The following is a 24,789-nucleotide window of genomic DNA, read 5'->3' as shown; positions in this document are numbered from 1 at the left end:
TGGATGTTTGTTATAACTGTGGTCAACCAGGGCATATGCAAAGGGAATGCAAACATCCTAAGGAGGATGCTAAGAAGCAAGGGCCGCCGGGGCTGTGTCCTCGGTGTAAAAAGGGAAAACATTGGAAATTTAAATAAACAGCATTTTATATAGGGGCCACTGCAGAAAATTTGGTAACAAATAAAATAAAATGGCTGACTCAAAAACCTGTGTGGGTGAGTCAGTGGTCCCTAACAGAAGAAAAAATACAGGCTCTTGAGCAGCTAGTACAAGAACAACTAGAAAAAGGGCATTTAGTAGAATCAAAAAGTCCTTGGAATACACCAGTATTTGTTATAAAGAAAAAATCAGGTAAATGGAGGCTCTTACAAGATTTAAGAGCAGTCAATGCAGCCATGAAGGACATGGGTGCTTTGCAACCTGGACTGCCATCCCCGGTTGCTGTTCCTAAAGGATGGAAAATTATTGTTATAGATCTACAAGATTGTTTCTTTACTATAAAATTGGATCCGGCAGACTGTGAACGTTTTGCTTTTAGTGTGCCTTCATCAAACTTTAAACAACCTTATAGAAGGTATCAGTGGGTTACTTTGCCACAGGGCATGAAAAATTCTCCTACTTTGTGTCAAAAATTTGTCGATAAGGCCATGCAAATAATAAGGAAAAAATATGCTACTGCATATATAATTCATTATATGGATGATATATTATTGGCTCATGAAAATTCTGCTATACTAGATGATTTGTTGTATGATACTATTCAAACCTTAACTGCTCATGGCTTGGTTATAGCCCCTGATAAGGTACAGAGAGATCGACCTTTAAATTATTTGGGACAAATTATAAAAAATGATTATATTGTTTCACAAAAGATATCAATTAGAAGGGATAGGCTAAAAACATTAAATGATTATCAAAAATTATTAGGAGACATTAATTGGCTAAGACCTCATTTAAAGATTACTACAGGAGAATTGAGTCCCTTATATTCCATCTTACATGGTGACTCTAATCCTAAGTCTCTAAGGACATTGACGCCAGAGGCTTTACAGGCATTACAATTAGTTGACAAAGCCTTATCTAAGGCACGTGTACATCAGATAGATTATGTTGTGCCCTGGTGTCTTTTAATTTTTGCAACAGCTTATACGCCTACAGCTTGCCTATGGCAGGAGGGAGTCTTGGAGTGGCTTCACTTGCCTCATACACAGGCAAAGATGCTTACAGACTATCCTTATTTATGTGCTTTACTAATTACCAAAGGTAGAGCTCGCTCTAAAGAATTGTTTGGCAAGGAGCCAGCCACTATTGTCACACCCTACAATAAAAGTCAAGTAGAGGAGCTAATGCAAAATAATGAAGATTGGGTCATAGCGCTGCAAAACTATGCAGGGCAAATAAAATATCATTATCCAAAACATCCTATCATAGAATTTGCAAGACACGTAGAATTGGTATTTCCAGTCTGGTTTTCGCCGCAACCTTTAGCTAAAGCTCAAAATATTTTTACTGATGGGTCATCTTCAGGTTGTGCTGTGGTTTATTCTGAAGAGCACAGTGTGTATGTTAAAAGTGGTGAAAAAACCTCTGCCCAGCAGGCAGAAATTAAAGCAGTCATATTGGCCTTTACAAAGTTTCCACAACCATTTAACCTTTATTCAGATTCTAAATATGTGGTTAATTTATTTCCAGCCTTAGAGACAGCTCTCTTATCAGGAAAATCACCCATTCTTACTCTATTAAGACAATTACAAAAATTAATAAGAGAAAGAACAGCGAAATTCTTTATTGGACATATAAGAGGCCATAGTAAATTGCCAGGGCCTCTGGCAAAAGGAAATGCCATAGCAGATATGCATACCCAGTCTATTGTAACTACAGTGCAGGAGGCATTAGAAAGTCATAATATTCACCATCAAAATGCAGCCTCTTTGCGAAAAATGTTCTCTATTACTAGAGAACAGGCAAGACAAATAGTAAAGCAATGTACTCATTGTCCCCCCGTACATCATCCTCCAAAAATGGGTGTAAATCCCCGAGGTTTAAAAGCTAACATTATTTGGCAGATGGATGTAACTCATGTGTCTTCTTTTGGTAAGTTGGGATATGTACATGTGACTGTTGACACCTTTTCTCATTTTGTGCATGCTTCTGCTAGAACGGGAGAAGCAGTAAAAGATGTTATTCAACATTTAATTCAGTGTTTTCAAATTATGGGCATTCCTTCTCAAATTAAAACTGATAATGGACCAGCTTATATCTCTAAAGCATTTGTAAATTTTTGTGCCCAATGGCACATAACTCATATTACAGGAATTCCTTATAATCCTCAAGGACAGGCAATCATTGAAAGAACTCATCAAACATTAAAACTACAATTGAAACGCCTTCAAACTGCTAATTCTTATTTCTCACCCCATCATATATTGTCTCATTCATTGTTTGTTTTAAATCATTTAAATGCTGATGGAAAGGGCCTTACAGCGGCCCTACGACACTGGGACAGGGAGGTCTATAAAACCCCCCTGCCCAAAGTCCTCTGGAAAGACCTGTTAACAGGAATGTGGAAAGGTCCGGATGTGCTAATCACCTCGGGGCGAGGCTATGCTTGTGTTTTCCCACAGGATGCCGACTGCCCCGTCTGGATCCCAAATAGACTCATCAGGGCGGTCCCCGGCACAGCGCCGCAGGCAGCGACGCTGGAAAAAGCAGAAGAAACGCATGGAACATCGGATGAAGAAATTGGAAATAATGCAGCAGAGGCAGAAAATCACCTAAACGATGATCCGTCACCTGACTCAAAAAGCCAAAAAACTTCTCACTGAGCAGGGGAAGCCTCGCACAACTTCCTATCTTTTTGTGGCTTTTCTTGCCTTGATTTCAACTCCAAAAACTGAGGGGACTTCATATTGGGCTTATGTTCCTAATCCAACTATTGTGCAACCTGTGGGGTGGCTGGATAGGGAACCTGTAAAAGTGTTACAATGTTTTCTGCTCATTGTCATAGTAACTTTAAGTCAATCTGTGTTACTCCGCTACCATATAATTCTTCAAAATCTTGGGAAAAAGTAAAAGCGCATTTACAGGGTGTCTGGCATGATAATGATGTTACACATGATTTAAACGCTTTACAAAAGGAAATTGCTGTTGCTAGTCAATCAAGGCTACAAATAGGGGATTTACAAGATATAGCTACTAGTTTAGAAGCAGGAATCAAGAATTTAAACCCCATAAATTGGAAAAACTACCTCATTTATATAGAGATAGTGGCATTAGTAGTATTGCTAATTATAATTTTTCTTCCTGGAATTCTAAAATGCATATTTAATTCTTTACAGAGCGTCCAGCAGGAAGTCTTCGAGCTTCATTTTAAAAATAAAAAGGGAGGAATTGCCACGCCCACAGCTGTGATACCCGCGTGGCAAAATGTTGCTACGTCGGGAGTCTGAAGCTGCAGGGTTTTGGGGTCAGCGCTTTGTTGGAGCGGAGCCCCAGGTGATTCCTGTGCAGTCCACGGTTGTAATGACCCTCGACTCACAGTAGGGGAGCCTAAGACTGTCCTTGCTAAATTTTGGGGGACACCGTGTCTCTGCTCTGCTGATGATCTCATTATGCATTATCTACCAGCTGTGTTTACACTTTACTACTTACCCTCATAATTCTCAGAAACTAAAAAATCAAGAAAAAGAAGTTTCCCGTAAGCCAGGAATGCAAGTCAAAACATATCATTAGGTTCCCATTGTAGTAGCAGAATAATGTTAAGGTTACTCAGAGGTTATCTCCAGGTACCTAGAGGGCAAGCAAAACCTTGGACAGTTATTCCCCTAAACAGTTCAGTAAGTGAAACTAAGTCAAAGGTCAATTCTCATCCTCAGTAAGTAAAACTAAGTCAAAGGTCAATTCTCATCCTCAGTAAACGGAACTAAGTCAAAGGTCAATTCTCATCCTCCGTATATTGTCCCCACTATGTTCCTCATAAAACCACTCATATGACATCATTGTTTTAACTCATTTTGTCAACCTTTGTGATAAAAGTTTTACATTTGCCTGCAGCATTGTTCTTTACTATATAAACCCAAGCCTTACTACAATAAATCGCAGCAGTAACATACACATAACGTGTGTGTGTCTGTCTGTCATTTCCCCGCTGATTTCTGACTCTCCTGGCTCTTCGTTCCCTCGTTCCCCCTCGGTCTGAGACTCCGCGAGAGCCGGTCCGCGGCAGGCCAGGCATCAGGAATCCTGGGGCCCATTTGGGAGCTGGGCGATGGGGGTCCTGGGTGTCAGGGAAGGGGCTGGGCGTTGGGGGCCCAGGGTGCTGGGGGAGGCCGAGTGGCAGGGCTCCTGGGTGACAAGGAGGGGGCCAGGTGCCAGAGTTCATGGGTGCCATGGAGGGGGGCGGATGTCGGGGGGTCATGGGTGTCAAGGAGGAGGCCAGGCGTCAGGGGTCCTGGGTAGAAGGAGGGCCAGGCATTGCAGATTCAGGGGCCCAGTAGGGAGCCAGGTGATGGGGGTCTCTGGTGCCAAGGAAGGGACCGGGTGTCAGGGGTCCTGGGTACCAGGGAAGGGGTCAGAGGTTCTGGGTGCCATGGAGGGGCTGGGCATTGAGGATCCTGGGTGCCAGGGAGGGGGCCAGGCATTGGGGGTCCCGGGTACCAGGGAAGGGGTCAGAGTTTCCAGGTGTCAGGGAGGGGGCTGAACGTCTGGGGTCCCAAGTGACAGGGAGGGGCCGGGAGTTGGGGGTCAAGGGTGCCAGGGAGGTTGTTGGGGGTCCCAGGTGCCAGGGAGGTGTCGGGCATTGAGGTCCGGGTGCCAGAGAGGGGCCGGGCGTCAGGGGTCCCGGTGACAGGGAAGTGATCAGGCATCTCGGTTGCCAGGGAGGGGGCTGAGCATCTGGGGTCCTGAGAGACAGTGAGGGGCCTGGCATTGGGGCCACGGGTGCCAGGGAGGGGGTTGGGGGTCCCAGGTGCCAGGGAGGGGGTTGAGGGTCCCGGGTGCCAGGGAGGGGTCGGGAATCAGGTCTGGGTGCCAGGGACGGCTGGGCGTCGGGGGTCACGTGTTTCAAGGAGGCATCCAGGCATCAGGAATCCTGGGGCCCAGAAGGGAACTGGGCAAATTCGGTCCTGGGTACCAGGGAAGGGGCTGGGCATTGGGGGTCACGGGTGCCAGGGAGGGGGTCAGGGGTCTCAGGTGATAGTGAGGGTTTGGGCATCAGGGGTCCAAGGTGCCAGTTAGGGGCTTGGTGTCGAGCGTCCTGGGTGCCAGGGAAAAGGCCGGGTGTCAGGGTCCCGGGTGCCAGGGAGGGGCCTGGCGTCTAGGGTACCGGTTGCCAGGGAAGAGGCCTGGCATCAGATTCTTGGGTTCCAGGGAGATGCTGGGTGTCGGGAAGGGATCGGGCGTCCGGGGTCATGGGCGCCAGGGAGGGGGTCTGGCGTCCTGGGAAAAAAGGGAGGGGGCCGGGCATCTGGGGTCCCAAGTGACAGGGAGAGGGCCAGGCGATGGGGGTTCAGGGTACCAGGGAAGGGCTGGGCATCATGGAAGGGGCCGGGTGTCAGGGATCCTGGGTGCCTGGGAGGGGGCCGGAAGTTGGGGTCCCAAGTGACATAGAGGGCCAGGCATCAGGAGTCACAAGTGCCAGGGAGGGCTGGGCATCAAGGGTCCTGGGTACCAGGGAAGGGGCCGGGCGTCATGGGTCCCTGGTGCCAGTAAGGGGGCCTGGCGTCTGGGGTCCCCAGTGACAGTGAAGGGTCGGCATCAGGAGTCCCGGGTGCCCGGTAAGGGGCTGGATGGTGTGGGTCCTGGTACCAGGGAATGGGTTGTGCATTGGGGAATGGGCTGGGCGTTGGGGGTCTGGGGTACCAGGGAGGGTGCCAGACTTCGGGGGTCACAGCAGCCAGGGTGGAGGCCAGACTTCGAGGTCATAGGTGCCGGAGAGAGGGTCAGCGGTCCCCGGTGCCAGGGAGGCACCCAGTGTCAGGGTCCTGGTTGCATGGAAGGGGCCGGCTAGTGGGAGTCCTGGGTGCCAGGGAGGTGGCTGAGTCTCGTGGGTCCTGGGTGCCATGGAAGGGGCCCGGTGGCTGTGTTCCTGAGTGTCAGGGAGGGGACTGGGTGTTGAGGATCCTGGGTGCCAGGGAGGGGGCCGGACATTGGGTGTCCTGGGTGTCAGGGAAGGGGTTGGGGGCCCTGGTGCCAGGGAGGGGCCAGGCGTCGGGGTCCCGGGTGCCAGGGAAGGATCTGGGCCCAGTGTTCCTGAGTGCCAGCGAGGTGGCCGGGTGACGTGGGTCCCAGGTGCCAGGAAGGGGTTGGGGGTCCCAGGCGTCAGGGAGGGGGGCAGGTGTCAGTGGTCCCAGGTGCCAGGGAGGGGATGGGCATCACGGTTCCTTGGTGCCAGGGAAGGCACCGGGCATCAGGGGTCCAGGGTGCAAGGGAGGAGGCCAGGCATCAGGGGTCTGGAGAGACAGGGATGGTGCTGGGCAATGGGGGTCCTGGGTAACAGGGAAGGAGCTGGGCGTCGAGGGTCCTGAGTGGCAGGGAAGAGGCAGGGTGTCAACGTCTAGGGTATCAGGGAGGATGCCAGATGTCTGGGGCCACGGGTGCCAAGGAGGGGTTCGAGGGTCCCAGGCACCAAGAAAGGACTGGATGTCGGGGTCCGGGTGCCAGGGAGGGGGCCAGACCTCAGGGGTCCTGAGTGACAGGGAAGGGGTCGAGGGTCCCAGGTGCCAGGGAGGTGCTGGGGTGTCGGAGTCCTGGGTACAGGGAGGGGGCCGAGTGTTGGGGGTCCTGGGTGCCAGGGAAGGGGCCAGGCAGCAGGAGTCCTGGGTGCTAGGAAGGTGGCTGTACATAGGGGGTCATGGGTGTCAGGGAGGGGGCCGCATGTCTGTGGTCCTAAGTAACAGGGAGGGGCTGGGCTTTGGGGGTCAGGCCGTGCATCAGGAGTCCTTGGTGTCAATGAGAGGCCAGGTGTTGGGGATCCTAGAGCCCAGCAGGGAGCCAGATGATAGGGGTCCCTGGTACCAGGGAGGGGCCGGGCTTCGGGGGTTCCCAGGTGCCAGGGAGGGGCCGGGCATCGAGGGTCTTGTGTGCCAGAGTGGGGGCTGAGCATCGGGGGTATCTTGTGTCAGGGAAGGGGTCATGATCCGGGGTACCAGGGAGGAGGCTGGGAGTCAATGTTCTGGGTTCCAGGGAGGGGGCTGGGCATCTGGGGTCCTGAGAGACGGGGGGGGGGGGTTGGACATCCTGGGTCACTGGTGTCAGGGATGGGGTTGGGTATCCCGGGTGCCAGGGAGGTGTTGGGCATCAGGGGTCCGGGTGCCAGGGATGGCTAGGCTTCGGGGGTCTCGGGTTTCAAGGAGGGGTCCACGCATCAGGGATCCTGGGGCCCCAATAGGGAGCCAGGCAATGGGGGTCCCAGGTACCAGGGAAGGGGCTGGGTGTTGGGGTTCCAGTGTGCCTGGGGGGAGGCCAGGCATCAGGGTTCCGGGGTGTCAATGAGGGGGGCAGGTGTCAGGGGTCACGGGTGCCAGGGAGGGGGCCGGACATTGCAGGTAATGGGTGTCAGCAAAGTTTTCAGGTGTCCCATGGCCCAGAAGGAGCTGGGCGATGGGGGTCCCGGATACCTGGAAAGGGGACCGGCATCAGGGGTCCCAGGTACCAGGGAAGGGGCCAGGCATCAGGGGTCTGGGGTATCAGAAAGGGGCTGGGCATCTTCGGTCCCACTGACAGGTAGGGGCCGGGCATCGGGGTTCACGGGTGCCAAGGAGGGGTCGGTCATTAGGTGTCTTGTGTGCCAGGGAGGGACAGGCGTCTAGGGTCCTGAGACAGGGAGGGGCCTGGAGTCGGGAATCACGGGTGCCAGCGAGAGAGTTGAGGGTCCCAGATGCCAGGGAGGGCTCGGACTTCAGGGGTCTGCGTGCCAGGGAGGGCCGGGCGTCAGGTGTCATGGGTTCCATGGAGGTGGCTGGACGTAAGGGTTCATGGGTCAAGGAGAGGTCCAGGCGCCAGGGATCCCTGGGCTCAGGAGTGAGCCGGTGATTTGGGTCCCGGGTGCCAGTGAGGGGCTGGGGATCAGGGGTCCAGGGTGCCAGGGAGGGGGTGGGGTGTCTCAGGTGCCAGGGAGGGGCCGGGCATCAGGGGTCCCAGGTGCCAGGGAGGTGCCGGGCTCTGGGGATCCGAGGTGCCAGGGAGGGGGCCAGACGTCGGGGGTCACAGGTACCAGGGAATGGGTCGGGGTTGTCAGGTCCCAGGGAGGGACCGGGCATCGATGGTCCTGGGTGCCAGGGAAAAGGCTGAGTGTCGTGGGTTCCGGGTGTCCTGGTTCGGCCAGGCGTCGAGGGTCCCAGGTGCCAGAAGGTTGTTAGGTGTCCCAGGTGCCAGGGAGGTGTTGGGCATTGAGGTTTGGGTGCCAGAGAGGGGCCAGGCGTCAGGGATCCCAGTGACAGGGAAGTGGTCAGGCATCTCGGTTGCCAGGGAGGGGCTGGGCATCTGGGGTCCTGAGAGACAGGGAGGGGCCTGGCTTCGGGGCCACAGGTGCCAGGGAGGTTGTTGGGTGTCCCGGGTGCCAGGGAGGGGTCGGGCGTCAGGGGTCTGGGTGCCAGGGACGGCCATGCTTCAGGGGTCAGGAGCTTCAAAGAGCGGTCCACGCGTCAGGGATCCCGGGGCCCAATAGGGAGCCAGGCGATTTGGGTCCCGGGTACCAGGGAAGGGGCTGGGCATCTGGGGTCCAGGGTGCCAGAAGAGTCCGGGTGTCGGGGGTCCTGGGTGCCAGGGAGGGGCTGGGCATCTAGGGTCTTGAGAGAGGGAGGGGCCGGGCGTCGAGGGTCCTGTGTGCCAGGGAAAGGGCCGGGCGTCAAGGTCCTGGGTGCAAGGATGGAGGCCAGGCGTCATGGGTCCCAAGTGAAAGGGAGGGGCCAGACATCGGGTGTCCCGGGTGCAAGGGAGGGGCTGGGAGTCAGGGTCCTGGGTGCCAGGGAGGGTCTGGGCGTCAGGGTCCTGGTTGCCAGGGAAGAGGCCGGGCTTCGGGGTCTTGGGAGCCAGGTTATCTTGGACGCTGGGAAGAGGCCGGGTGTCTGGGGTCATGGGTGCCAGGGAGGGGGTTGGAGGTCCCAGGTAACAGGGAGGGGGCTGGGTGTCTGGGGTCCAGAGTGTCAGGGAGGGGCGGGGCGTCGGGGGTCACAGGTTCCAGGGAAGGAGTCGGGGGTCTCGGGTGCCAGGGAGGGGCTGGGCGTCTGGGGTCATGGGTGCTAGGAAAGGGGATGGGCATCTGGGAAGGGGCTGGGCTCTGGGGATCCGGGGTGCCATGGAGGGGGCCGGATGTCGGGGGTCATGGGTACCAGGGAACGGGTCCGGGTTCTCCGGTGCCAGGGAGGGACCGGGCATCGATGTTCCCGGGTTCCAGGGAAGAGGCTGGGCGTCGTGGGTCCCGGGTGTCCTGGTATGGCCGGGCGTCGTGGGTCCCGGGTGTCCTGGTATGGCCGGGCGTCGTGGGTCCCGGGTGCCAGGGAGGGGGTCAGGGGTTCCAGGCGGCTTCCACCGGTTCTGCTTCCCCCCTGTCGGGCCTCCGGGCCCACACACTCACCATGTCACGGTCCTCAGCTCCTAGGTACCCGGCGACCCCCAGCTTGTGAAGGTGGAGAGCGCAGACCCCCCACTTGGCTCTTTAGCTTTGCAGCAGTGCAGTCCTCTCCTAGGACCTCACTCCGTGGAGGAACTCTAAGACCACTGTGACGTCAAGATCCCACGTGATGACATCAGCATGCCTGATTGGACGGGGGCGCACACAGTGTCACAAAAGACTCAGCCAATCAGCATCTTCCAAGGCGTGCCTCCCTAAACGGTCTGTGCTTAGTGTGAATCAGGAGAGGTGGGAAGCGGCTTCCTGCCCTCCTCCTGGGCTCCTCTCCCCACGGTGCACCTGCCACCTGCTAGGGTTGCCCCGGGGTCACCCCGTGCTTCTCGCAGGCGGATCCTGGCTGCAGCTTGCGGTCACCTGCTTCAGGTGAGTTAAAATTCTGCTTCTTGGCTTAGGGGCTTTCGCTTTGTATTTCTGCTCATTTTTTCTGTTGGGCCATTTGTATCATGTTTTAATATTGATTTGAAGAATGCTTAAAGGCATCACATAATTGAATCCTTTTTTTTCTCCTGTCAATATATGTTTTCCACTCTGCCTACTGACCTTTAATGTCTTCGATTTCTTTCTTGCCGGTGCTTGGTGATCTAGTGGATTTAAAAAATATTGATCTTGGCCGGCGCCGTGGCTCAACAGGCTAATCCTCCGCCTTGCGGCGCCGGCACACCGGGTTCTAGTCCCGGTCGGGGCACCGATCCTGTCCCGGTTGCCCCTCTTCCAGGCCAGCTCTCTGCTGTGGCCAGGGAGTGCAGTGGAGGATGGCCCAAGTGCTTGGGCTCTGCACCCCATGGGAGACCAGGAGAAGCACCTGGCTCCTGCCATCGGAACAGCGCGGTGCGCCGGCCGCAGCGCGCTACCGCGGCGGCCATTGGAGGGTGAACCAACGGCAAAGGAAGACCTTTCTCTCTGTCTCTCTCTCTCACTGTCCACTCTGCCTGTCAAAAAAAAAAAAAATATTGATCTTTCCTGAAATCTCGTTCAATTCATTTATTAGTTTTTGTTTTTAGATGTTATGGATTCTCTCTAAATAAAGATCTCCAATATACTGACATTTTATTGCTTAGAAATTGATCTTTACACCTTACTTTTTTCCTTTTGTTCTTTTTCTCCCTCCCCCGACCACTCCTCCAGTAAGAAGCTGGAGACAAAAAAAAAGAAAGAAATGTACCACAGCCTGGAATTGAGGATTCTTAGGTTCCCTAACTCTATGCTAAGGAAGACAAGTACATGTGTGAATTTCATATGCCAGACTTTCCAGTATAAATATATTAATTCTATTTGGAATAAATGCGGATGGAATAAAAAAGATGAAGTTGGAGACAGTGGAGTCAGCTGGTCTAGGTTTCTAAAGGGAAAAATCTGTCAATGATCCCATATTAATTGTGTTGTTTGTTGTAGAATCATTTTAAACTACCTTGATCAGGGTAAGGAAGCCACAGTTTATTTTTACTAAAGAAAAGTAAGTTTTTTTTTAAAAAATTACATGCTGATTTTTTTAAATGCTTTTCAACATTCAATCTAAATGGTCATGTGATTTTCTTGAATTTTTCAACTACCTGGACAATCGACATGGCTTATTCAAAATGTTACCACCTCTTGCATTTTTCTTCTATCTCACTTGTTATTGATTTTATTTTCATATGTATTTCATTTATTATAAAACTACTAAGGAGATATGCATGTGTTTTTAAAAGACAGGCTTACAAGACATGCTGGGGAAAAAAAAAAAAAGATGAAGAAGAAGAAGAAGACCTAAATGAAGGATCTCAGTGAGTGTGATCCCAGTGGAAAGAATGGGGCCATCAAAGTAGGAGGTAACTTTCTCTGAAGGGAGGAGAGAACTTCCACTTTGACTATGGCCCTGTCGGAATAGTATCGAAGTTGGCAAACCCTAAAGGCTTCCATAGCCTCGGCAACTCATGGCTAGAGCCTAGGGAGATTACTGATGCCATAAACAAGAGTATTAAATTGCTAAATCAACATCAGGAGTCACTGTGTACTTGTGTCCCATGTGGGACCTGTCCTCAATAGGTTGTCAAAGGTGAAGTAATGATATAGCCAGTACTGAAACAGTATTTTTACACTTTGTGGTTATGTGTGGGTGCAAACTGATGAAATCTTTGCTTAGTATATACTGAAGCGATCTTCTGTATATAAAGATAATTGAAAATGAAAAAAAAAAAAACCTTGGTTTTAAATTGGAAATTACATAGAAAAATAATCAATCTTTTTTAAAAAAAAAATCTTGCAGAATCTCGGTCATTAATGTGATGTATACTGTTATTTAATGCTATAACTAGTACTCCAACAGTATTTTTTCACTTTGTGTTGCTATGTGAGGGCAAACTGTTGAAATCTATATATATACTAAGCTGATTTTCTATATATAAAGAGAATTGAAAATGAATCTTGATGGGAATGGAAGGGGAGAGTGAGTGGGAGGGGGGAGGGTTGTGGGTGGGGGGGAAGTTGTGTGTGGGGAAAGCCTTTGTAATCCATGAGCTGTACTTTGGAAATTTATATTCACTAAAAAAAAAAAAAAAAAACGACAGGCTTATACTTAATTCATATTTTAAGTTCTGATCAATTTGCACCATAATAAATGTAATGCTGGCTTTCTAAAAAATGTGAAAATATTCTGTGCTTATTTCTACCTTGGCATGCCTGGGAAATATAAGTGTGTCTTTTTTTTCTTAAATGTGTGGAATATTTTGTATTTCTATAACTTAAATTTTGTTTCTGTAACTTTTTATTGGTTTATAATCTTCAAATTGTGATTCAACTTGCTTAGCTTAATTTGGAGTTTTCCTATTTTATATTTGTTATATTGGATTTGAAAAATTTATATTTGTTCTGTGGGAATTTGATTTCCAAAGTGTAGTAGATTATTATCTCTGGTCAAATTTCTACTCCTGAGTTTTGGTTTTGTTTTTTTTTTTTTTTTTTTTTTGACAGGCAGAGTGGACAGTGAGAGACAGAGAGAGACAGAGAGAAAAGTCTTCCTTTGCCATTGGTTCACCCTCCAATGGCCGCCGTGGCTGGCACGCTGCGGCCAGCGCACCGCGCTGATCCAATGGCAGGAGCCAGGTGCTTCTCCTGGTCTCCCTTGGGGTACAGGGCCTAAGCATTTGGGCCATCCTCCATTGCACTCCCTGGCCACAGCAGAGAGCTGGCCTGGAAGAGGGGCAACCAGGACAGAATCCGGCACCCTGACCAGGACTAGAACATGGTGTGACTCCAGAGTTTTACAAAAAAATTTTTTTAGCATCTTGACTAGGCTATAGTCTCTGTAAAGACTTGTTTTAATACCTGAAACTGGACATTAGTGTTACTTTTCCCTGTGTTTCCTTAATTACTTTTACTCATGGTTTATTAATTTTGTTAACATTAAAAAGTATATCCATGTTTGTGGTACTTTTTAATAAGCATTTAACATTATGGCATATATACACTATGGAATACTACTCAGTGGTTAAAAAAAAATGAAATCCTGTCTTTTGCAACAACATGGATGCAACTAGAAACTATTATCCTTAGTGAAATAAGCCAGTCTCCAAAGACAAATACCATGTTTTCCCTGATCTGTCATAACTAACAGAGCATCTAAAATGTAATCCATAGGAGTGAAATTGACATCTTGAGCTTTGATGATTGTTTACAGCCCTTGTGTCTGTAGTTGAGGAATTTTTTTCTCCTCATACTATTTGTTGAACTCTTTACTTACTGTAGGGTTAATCTTCTGAGTATAAAGAATACCGAAAAAAAGCATTTCATATCTCCTGTTATCTTTTTGCTTGTCTTTATTTTATGTACTTTCATTTTTTTTCTTTTTAGTTGTTAAAAGGGAATTGTGATGATTGATTTTTAGTGCTTTATTCTAATATAGTCACTTAAGGCTATAATTTCCGTATTTATCCCAGCCCATTGATTTCCTCTTCTCTTTCCAAACCCTGAGTGTGCAGACCCTGTAGGCCTCCCAGTGTTTCCTCTTGCACGTGCATATGGGCTACCTGTGTTTCCATTCCTGTGCCTGATTCACAGAACAGATTTAATACATATTCAATGGAAGCCATATTCACACAGTTTTAATTTTGATTTTTCCATAGCCCATAATCTTTGTTATGATACTCTCTTGCAATTCTGGGTGGTGGTAGTAAGTCATAGCTCCCCATTATCAGCCAAAAATTGTGAGGTCAAGCAAGTGATTCTTTACAATGTGCTGTGCTGTTGAGCTCTAATGTTCAGTTAGACAAATGTATCGAATGATTTTTTTCTTTCAGTGATTTTTCCAAATTCTTTAAAAAAACCACAATGGTAAAACTGAAACCAAGGAGAAATCCTGAGGACCTGTCAGAGACAAAGTAGAACAGGGTAATGGGAAGTCCTGAGGTCTTTGGGCACGTTGGCTTTGACAACTACACACACACATACACACACACACACACACACACACTGAGCGCATCTGTACAAAACATTCTGTGTTAGGAGAAGTAGGGTAAGGTCAAGGGATCAGGACACACTTCCATATTGGACCAGCCTCCCTTAAGGCACACTAGCTTGTCCAGCATCCAGCCCCTGAGTCTGGCCAGACTTTGCTATGAGAGACTGGAGTTAAAAATGTAGTTGCAGCCCATAGACATGAGGATGCTCCCCACTTGATTATGCACCTGTGCCACAGGCCCCTCACAACACCTACTTGTCTGCCATCTCCTTATTCTCCTGGATGATGTCTTGGGGATTTTGGATGAGGGTTTTCTTTTTCGCTTTCTTCTTTTCCATTTGGTCCTGTCCTTTGTCTTTCCTTCTTAGATTGCTTCTCCTTGTTTTCTGGTTGCTTTGACCTCCACCCTTAATCTTCACCATCCCCAAATCCCCTTATGTCTTGTTCTCGGATCTGTGGGAGTCAGGCACTCCCAGGCACTCTGGAGTTTCATTTTTTCTTTGTCATTACCACTTGCTCTGCTTTTTTATTTCCCCTTGGAATCCTAGAGGCATTTTCTTGGGAACCAGTACCATCTCCACCTTCCCCCAGCCATCAGCTTCTGCTTCTGCTTGCTCCTGGGGGCCTTCATTGCCAATAGGACCCCAACATCTCCTGCTTTGCAGCTACTGCAATCATTCTTGCTGATCTTGGTGATGTCCATGGCCTTTTTCTTTCCTGCTTCAGCAACTCCATCAGGACCTTCCCCACCAAGGCCTGCATCTGGTTTTACTCATGGACTAGGTTTTCCCAGGAGGTGGTGGGAAGTATTGATTAGAAGGATTGCGGTTTGGAGGTCCATGACCCACTTCTTGGGCTTCTGAGCTGTGGTGCTTCATGCGGCCTCTTTTCTACTTGCATTGGGAAACATGATCCCTGTTGCTTGCTGGGACTGTACCTGCTGCTTGACTTCTAGGGAATCTGGTGTTCAGAGTCGAGGGAACTAGAAGGTTGATGTCTGACCTGGGAGTGGCCTTTTACAGCAGAGAACAGGCCAGGGTAAGCCTATGGTTATTCTCTGTAATTCACTCCCTCCCAGTAGGGTTTGAACCCAAGCTGGGAGCTGAGTTGGCCATCTTCCCTCCCTGAAGAACTGTTTCTGCTCTTCTCACTATTGTCTGAGCTCCAGGTCTTTGGTTTTGGGGTTCCTTGAGGGAGGGACTCTGGTCTGCTGGCCCTTGGCTTTACCAAGCTTTTTGGTCACTGTGTCCTGGACAGGGTCACTCTGGAGTTTCATCACAGGGACTTTTCCCACAGCACCATCACCCCCCTTGAAGTCTGGCCATAGGTGGCTGGGGCTCACTTCATTTCTGGACAAGGATATTCAGGGTAGCTTGGTCTGAAGGAAGGAAAATGGACTCCTGCTTGCCTGTTTGTCACCTGCATGGCTGTTGCCTCCTATTTCTTGCCTCTGATACTCAGCTAGACTCCTTGTTGGTGCTGCCCCAGGGACTGTCTTGGTGGGCAGTGGGTACTGCACTGGTTTTTGAGGGCAGGAGCCAAGGTCTGCACTGTCAGGATCATGCCTCCACTCATACTCTTTGGGAAGCCCCTGGCCATGCACTCTGAGGCCCAGGCATTCCTCGGGAAGCTCCCAGCTTATGGTTGCACAGGGTTAGCATCTGGACCAGTTGGATTATGACTAGGGTCAGCAAAATCAGAGGGGTTTAATCACCTGGTTCAAAGACAACTCCTCCAACTCCTCATCACTGCTCTCTGAAGCTGCTTTGCCTCTTCTGTCAGGGTTCTGGGATCAGGGTCTTTCTTCTGGAAGTGTGGGAGTTACTGTCCTTGTCACAGAAGACATGGTCCAGGTTTGTGGCTGCAGGTGTTTCCCCTTCAATGTCTGCCTCCTCTTCACTGCTCCTCTGAATTCTTCCAGATCAGAATTCATGTTGTAGGAACTTGGCCACACAGTTAGAGTTCAGTAAATAGGCCCGTTCAGAGCCCTAGACTCAACCACCTGGGTTTTCATTCTGCCTCTGTCATTTACTCGTTCCTTATGTTACTTAATGAATCTCAGTTTTCTTGTGTGTAAAATGGAGGCATTAAAAGCTACTATTCCTAGGATAAATGTGAGAAATAAAACAGTTAATCTTTCTAAAGTGCTTAAAATAAAGCATACATGAAAATCTCAATAAGTTTTAGGAACACATTTATTTTACTTTGTAGAATGTATTAGTGACCATATATATTGAAATACCACCATTTGTGTGGGATGGAGTGAGGGATAATGTAAGATATGAAAGGGAGAAATGGCTTCTGATCTTATATGACTTGAAGTTATTTGGGGGAAGTTAGGGCTGAAAAAATAACCAACATTGCTGGTAGGAAAGTGACACATGAAGGAATGATAGTTTTAACATTTTTTTTTAAAAAACTCAGTACTTTGGGTTTTTAAAATAATTTTTTAATTTATTTTATTTTATTTTATTTTTTTATTTTTTTGACAGGCAGAGTGGATAGTGAGAGAGAGACAGAGAGAAAGGTCTTCCTTTTTGCCGTTGGTTCACCCTCCAATGGCCGCTGCAGCCAGCTCATTGTGCCGATCCGAAGCCAGGAGCCAAGTGCTTCTCCTGGTCTCCCATGCGGGTGCAGGGCCCAAGCACTTGGGACATCCTCCACTGCCTTCCCGGGCCATAGCAGAGAGCTGGCCTGGAAGAGGGGCAACCGGGATAGAATCCGGCACCCCAACCGGGACTAGAACTCGGTGTGCTGGCGCTGCAAAGCGGAGGATTAGCCTGTTAAGCCATGGCGCTGGCCTAAAATAATTTTTAAATTTATAAAAGTTGAGTAAATTTCACGTATTTCACATATGCAGATTTAGGTGCATTGTGATACTTCCTACTCTACCCTCTCTTATCATTCCTTTCTTACTCTTTCTTTTAACTTTTATAATGACTTACTTTCAGTTTATTTTATAATAATAAGCTTAACCCCCCACTAACACAAGTAGTAACAAGTAACATGTAACAAGCAGTAAGAAGGAGAAACAAACAAAACACTGTTCTTCAAAGGTAGAGACAAGAGCTGTAAACAATAATCAAACCACAAAATGTCCATTTCACTCATATACATTACATTTTTGTACTCTGTTAGTTACCATGTACCATGGAAAACATTCCATAGTGTATATGTACCACATTTTCTTTATCTAAACATTGGTTGATGGGCATCTGGGTTGATTCTGTATCTTAGCTACTGCAAATTGGGCTGCAGTAAACATAGGGGTACAGTTAAACTCTCTCATATGCTGATTTCATTTTGTTTTGTTTGGGTAAATTCCCAGAAGTGTGATGGCTAGGTCATACGGTAGGTTTATTTTCAGATTTCTGAGGTATCTTCATATTGTCTTCCACATTGGCTGCACCAGTTTACATCCCCACCTTTTCCCTGACATCCTCACTGACATTTATTGCTTATTGATTTTAGTATAATAGCTATTTTAATTGTGGTTTTTTGTTCTCATTTCATTGATGGCTAGTTATCCTTGGTATTTTTCAGGTATCTGTTGGCCATTTGAATTTCATCCTTTGAAAAATGCCTAATCAAGGCCTTTACCCATTTCTAAACCGGGTTGTTCATTTTCTTTTGATGAGTTTCTTGAACTCTTTATAGATTCTGGATATTAATCTCTTAATCAGTTGCATAGTTTGCAAATATTTTCTCCTGTTCTATCAGTTGCTTCTTCACTTTGCTGTGTTTCCTTTGCAGTACAGAATATTCTTAGCTTGATGTAATCCTATTTGTCTATTTTTGCTTTTATTGCCTGTGCTTCTGGGTCTTTTCGAAGAAGTCTTTGCCTATGCCAAAATTTCTGCAATGTCCCCTAGTCATTTGCTAGTATCAGATCATAGATTTAGATCCCTGATCCATTTGAGTTGATTTTTTATAATGTATAAGATAGGGGTCTTGTTTCATACTTCTTCATGTGGAGATTCAATCATCTTGTAACACTTCGTTGAAGAGACCGGCCTGGGGGCTGGCACTGTGGTGTAGCGGGTAAAGCCAATGCCTGTGTAGCAGGTAAAGCTAACAGCTGCAGTGCCAGCATCCCATAAGGGCACCAGTTCATATCCCAGCTGTTCCACTTCTGATCCAGCTCTCTGCTATGGCCTGGGAGAGCAGTGGAGGATGGCCCAAGTCTTTGGGCCCCTGCACCCTTGTGGGAGACCTGGAGGAAACTCCTGGCTCCTACCTTCAGATTGGAGCTGCTCTGGCCATTGCAGCCAATTGGGGAGTAAACCAGCAGATAGAAGACCTCTCTCTCTCTCTCTCTCTCTCTCTCTCTCTCTGCCTCTCCTTCTCTTGTATGTAATGCTGACTTAATAAATAATTTTAAGAGAGAGAGAGAGAGAGAGAGAGACACTGGCCTTTCTTCAAGGATCAATTTTAGTTCCTTTGTCAAAGATTAGTTGGCTACAGAGGTGTGGATTGATTTCTGGGGTTTCTATTCTGTTCCCTTGGTTATATGTCTATTTTTGTGCCTGTACCAGTTTTGTTTTGCACATAAGATAACTTGAAGTCTGGTATTGTGTTACCTCTGGCTTTTTTTCTTATTTACAATTGCTCTAGCTATCTGTGGTCTCTTGTACTTCCATATGAATTTTAGCATTGTTTCCTGTAGATTTGAGAAGAATGTTATTGGTACTTTGATTTGGACCACTTTGGGGTGGTTTTTTTTTGCTTGTTTGTTTTTAGGATAACTTTGAATATGTAAATTGCTATAGATAGTATGGAGATTTTATTGTTAATTCTTCCAATCTACAAGTGTGGAAGGTTCTTCCATGTTTTGTGTCTTCTTTGATTTCTCGCTCTAATATATTGTAATTTTCATTGTAGAGAACTTTGACATCCTTGGTTAAATTTATTCCAAGGTATTGAAATATTTTGTAGCTATTGTGAATGATACTGATCTTACATGTTCTTTCTCTGCCATGACATTTTTCTGTGTATACAAAGGGTATTGATATTTGTGTGTTGATTTCATATCCTGCAACTTTACCAAACTCTCTTAAGAGTTTCAGCAGTCTCTTTTTTTTTAAGATTTATTTATTTACTTTAAAGTCAGAGTACACACAGAGAGAAGGAGAGGCAGAGAGAGAGAGAGAGAGGTCTTCCATCTGATAGTTCACTCCCCAGATGGCTGCAACAGCTGGAGCTGCACCAATCTGAAACCAGGAGCCAGGAGATTCTTTCAGATCTCCCACATGAGTGCAGGGGCCCAAGAACTTGGGTCATCTTCTGCTGCTTTCTCAGGCAATAGCAGAGACCTGGATCAGAAGTGGAGCAGATGGCACTAGAACCGGCACCCATATGGGATGCCAGCACTGCAGGCGGTGGCTTTACCTGCTATGCCACAGCACCAGCTGTGAGTTTCAGCAGTCTCTTAGTGACATCTTGTGGTTTCCCTTTATATATGAGAACATGTCATCTGTAAACAGGGATAATTCGACTTTCTCTCTTCCAATTTGTATCACATTGATTTCTTTTTCTCGCTTAATGGCTCTGACAAAAACATCTAGAATGCTGTTGAATAGCAATGGTGAGAGTGGGCATCCTTGTCTGGTTCCAGACCTTAGTAGAAATGCTTCTAGCTTTCCCTCACTGAATATGATCCTGGCTGTGAGTTAGTCATGTCCTGCATCACCATGGGTTTGGCAAGCTGCTTTTCAGTAAATTATTTATTTTTGGAAATGAACCAGTGTCAGTTGACAGATCCTCTGAGAAACCCAGCCAGGTGGGCTCAGCCAGCAACCCCTTCTCACCTCAGACTCAGAGGCTCGGTGGTGAGGAGTGGCCCTGATGAGTATTCAGGGAAGGTTGAGAGTCACTTGGGGGTAGGCACAGAAACATCAACATCTATCAGAAGATGCCCCATCCTCTTTCCTCACACTAATATTAGGCCCGTGTTTCCGTCCATCAGCATGGCTGCTACAGTCCCTATAGCCATGATGACATTTTGCTCCCCCTCCATCCTTGGAAGGGACCAGGCAGTGACCTCTCCCTCCAAGAACAGGAATAATAGAAAGATAAAATAAACATAGAGGAAATGCATGTTTCAAACAATAAGTATGGTAGTTAAATGTAGCACCATGTGACATTTGAAAAGTTTACAAAAGCACTTTTATAGAATTATAATCAATATATATCAGTTGGATACAATAACAAAATGGAGACCAGTAATTTTATTATTCTATTTTTTGCTCTGAAACAGACGTGAGGTGTAGACTCATTTGTTTGATGGGTAGAATGTCTCTGAAAGAGTGGAGATTGAAGTGATATCACACACTGCATTTAAGGGTCAATACATGTATAACTGAACATCAAGGAAGTTTGTTTTCCACTACATTGATGTCTTACAAAAATAGATAAAAATGTTTGTAAATCATCAGATTAAAATTAGAACATCTTATCAACCCCATCACACCACACTCTTTGTCAACCTCCCATATTCACCATATCTGAATATAGGAAAATTATTTTTACCTAAAAGTATGCACACTATAAGATGATATTTTTATTTTCAATGTCTATTTTTATCTGATTTATTTCAGTTTGTCTGTTCTCAAATACATTTATTTTCCATCCATAATCAGATTTTTTGGCTCTATGATTTTAATTTTAATTTTCCATGCTATACCTTCAAATGTATTAATATCTGATTATCATTTTCATTATTTTTTTTGGACTGGTAGAGTAATAGACAGTGAGAGAGAGACAGAGAGAAAGGTCTTCCTTCCGTTGGTTCACTCCCCAAATGGCCGCTACAGCCAGCGCTGTGCTGATCCAAAGTCAGGTGCCAGGTGCTTCCTCCTGGTCTCCCATGTGGGTGCAGGAACCCAAGCACTTGGGCCATCCTCCACTGCCCTCCCAGGCTCCAGCAGAGAGCTGGACTGCACGAAGGGCAGCCGGGAATAGAACCCAATGCCCACATGGGAATAGAACCCGATGCCCACATGGGATGCCGGCACCACAGGTGGAGGATTAACCAAGTGAGCCACGCCACAGGCCTGATTATCATTTTCAATTCATTTTTGCCTTTTTAATTTTATTTTTAAATAAAGACCAGTTAACAATTTTGATCATTTTGCTCTATTTTTTCATGTGTATCAACATGACATGTAAAATCTGTTAGCATGTCCTGATTAATAACTCTTACTGTAGTTCACAATACATGAACAAAAATATCTTTTGTGATGTATTCTCTTGAAAAAATAAGATGAAAGTGCAAGTCATTGAGATAACTTTTTTGAAATGCTCATTATAAAGAGGAAGCTTTAGCTGCAAAATCATTTTCCTTATTCCTTCCTGAAACACAGATAGTGTGTTGGTAATACAGCAGCTATTATGTATCGATGAGGTAAGAATATGGAGAATATGACACATTGTCAGGATCATGTCACTGCTTACACTCTGAACTACCATATTAGCCCCAGATCATATAGTTTGGTGAGATTGTTACAAAGAAAATGATTTAGATAAGCCCATGAATTCAATTATCTGTTATACTCAATCAGGTTTATTCTTAGTAGAAATAATTTTTTTTATTTTATTTAGTAAGCATCATTATTATCAATCACCCTCCTTATCTCTTACCCAGGTTGTAACTTATGGTACTTCAGTCTCCAACAAATGATGCATGAAGTTTCTCTGGTATTAAGGAAAAGACTTCCCAGTGTCTGACGCCCCTCACCTCAGCCCAATCCTAACATTACTTCAGGAGTATAACTTTGAGAAATATTTACCAAGTCATATAGATATCTTGCAGACTATAATTTTTAGTCTAAAATGATGTTTGTTCCTCTTCTCTGTTCTATTAGAAGATACTATTGATTATAATTCATCTAAACCAAAACAGCAGTGTCATTTTTACTTCAGTATAAATTTACTTTTGTTTTTTTTTCTTTTTCTACAATAAATGAAAGTGTAGAGAAAGCAATTTTAAAGACATTTCTTAAAATGTTCCCTTTAGATTAATGAATAGATGGCAGTCAGAAAGCTAGAGAAATTAAGAAAAGATATAATTAAACAAATACCTATGAGGGGGCATACTAACACTTGCCTGTTAATTATCCATGTTCAATTCCTGCTAGTAATGCCTGGCTCATTTTAACATTAATATTTATCCACAGAGTAATTGTTATCTTAGGGTGACTGTTGTAGCACTTTAGGTTAGCTGACACTTAGAATGCACACACCAATCCACCTTCCTGATAATTCACTTGTGAGGAAGCAGATATTGGGTCAACTAGATGGGTTCCTGCCACATACCTAGGAGACCTGGCTGGAGTTTCTGCCTCCTGGCTTTGGCTTGGCCCAGCTGAAGCTATGAGGGTATTTGGGGAATGAAACTGAAAAGAAGATTCATCCTCATCCTCATTCTCATTCTCATTCTCATTCTCATTCTCATTCTCATTCTCATTCTCACTCTCATTCTCATTCTCCTCCTTTCTCTCTTCTTCTTTTCAGCCTTCTCCTCCTCCTCTCCCCCTCCCCCCCTCCTTCTCATCCTCCTCCTTCCCTCTCCTCTCCTCTCCTCTCCTCTCCTCTCCTCTCCTCTCCTCTCCCCTTCTCTACCATTCTGCCTTTCCAAGAAATCATGGGATTGAGCTTCATTCAGATGTGGTGGAGTATGCCAGGGGAAAACAGGAGAGCTTCATCAAACTTAGTGATAGCTTTGATAAATTTGAGTTGTGTGATCCTGCGTTTGTGGTTGGTAATTGCCTCCAGAGAGCATCTGACATTTATCAGTATGATCAAATTCTTGTGTTGCTGAGGTCCAGAAAGACCATGAAAGCTACATGAAAATTTTACTGAACATGGGAGGCCTACTAGTCATTCCTGTAGAAGATCAGTTAACATAGATTATGCAAACTGAACAAAACACTTGGAAAAGTAAAAATACCCTTGCTGTTTCATTTGCTCCACTTGTGCAGGCAAGAAAGAATGATTACAGCAAACCTGATTCTGTGGGACTCCCCCCCCACCCTGTGCTCTGAGGAACCTGCGGGACTTGTCCTGTATTTACATTCACTGCACTTAGAAATTTCATAAATGATGAGACGCAGGCCAAAGGGATTCCCCAAAAGGCTCCACCCAAAATGAAAAGAGAATGAAACAGAATTAACACGTAGGTCTTTGGGGGTAATCAGCTTATTCCTCAGCCTCTAGACAGTGAGGATCACAAATAAGAGGAGGAGAAAGACCACAGCAAAACCATGAAGCCAGAAGGGGCTCCTCAGAATTTACTGAGAAAATCATGAAGCTGCCCCTCCCTGAGTCTTTAAAAGATTACTTGACATATTTTAGAGACAAATAACAGATTAAGAAGAAAGAATGCCTACTGATAATTCCTGTAGTGTTGAATATGTAGCATTTTTTAGTTGAAAGAATTATTCCTTTCATCAGAGTGGTGGGGGAAAAGTATAACCTGTTTCTGTCAGTAACAGAAATGATGTATTCAGTCATTTAAAAGGATCCCTTTTATAAAATCTATTTTTCTTTAACTCTTGGGAAAATGCTGTTTTGTCTCAGAGTGATTTGAAAGTGGAATGCAACCAGTCAAGACATTGTGTCCTATAAATTGTTTTCTGACTCCTTACAGATTTATAGGGGTAAATGTTAGATATAATTTTATATAAGGTTTAAACCATTGTTAAGCATATAAATTTGATTTGAATTGCAGTTATTTTATGTCCTCTATGAAAGTCCCTTATAAAGAAATAAAATGCTTTGTAGACCTATTTACCTTTTTTAAAAAGATTTATTTATTTATTTATTTATTTATTTATTTGAAATTCAGAGTTACACAGAGAGAGGAGAGGCAGAGAGAGAGAGAGAGAGAGAGAGGTCTTCCATCCGATGGTTCACTCCCCAATTGGTCGCATTGGCCAGAGCTGTGCTGATCCAAAACCAGGAGCCAGAAGCTTCTTCTGGGTTTCCCACATGGGTGCAGGGGCCCAAGATCTTGGGCCATCTTCTACTGCTTTCCCAGGCTGTAGCAGAGAGCTGGATCATAAGTGGAGCAGCCGGGTCTTGAACTGGCACCCATGTGGGGTGTTGGCACTTCAGCCCAGGGCATTAACCCACTGCACTACATCACTGGCCCTGACCTACTTACCTTACTTTTGTTGCAATCACTATTTCTGAGTTGCTGGAGACATATTCCAGGCAATATATGAGTGCAATAATAATGCAACATAATAAGTAATTTAGCTTTTAAATAAAACACAAATTTCATGAAATTTTACAGTCCTGCAACTTTTACTTTTGAATAAGTTGACCAAAGACCTGTGAAGGGGTGGGAGGGGATATCTGCTTCTCTCAGAGAGATTTTTAATAGCACAGCAAGTGAATATTAGAAAGTATACATGAAGGACTTCTGAAAATTTACCTGCTAAAAAACTAGGAAGTGAACAACCCTGACAATGGTCACGCCATTTTAACTACCCCAGCACTATCTTAGGGAACTCTAGTAAAACAGTCCCTGGAAATTGGGCCGAAACCATGAGTCAAGGGCAGGCAGCTGTGGTTTGAGATAACGGCGCCAGATAAAGGCATGGGAAGCACCCAACCACCCCTTATCTGTGGGTCCCGGCAGATGGCAAAAGTATGCAAGGTATTTTCTGCATGCCCCCACCCCATTGTCTTATCCAAACCCTGTAACCACGCTTTTTTCTGC

At 46.4% G+C, this 24,789-nt stretch overlaps 2 pseudogenes; both read left to right on the top strand.

The window, feature by feature from the left end:
- The window catches only part of LOC133747049 (adenomatous polyposis coli protein 2-like), an 834,579-nt pseudogene that overhangs the window by 175,411 nt on the left and 634,379 nt on the right, over positions 1–24,789 (top strand).
- On the top strand, positions 21,464–23,427 carry LOC133776809 (protein-L-isoaspartate O-methyltransferase domain-containing protein 1-like; annotated as a pseudogene).

This window comes from Lepus europaeus, chromosome 18 (assembly GCF_033115175.1).
Source record: "Lepus europaeus isolate LE1 chromosome 18, mLepTim1.pri, whole genome shotgun sequence".
NCBI classification, from domain to species: domain Eukaryota; kingdom Metazoa; phylum Chordata; class Mammalia; order Lagomorpha; family Leporidae; genus Lepus; species Lepus europaeus.
Note: the sequence above shows the minus strand (reverse complement) of the source record. Positions and strands in the feature narration are given on the sequence as shown.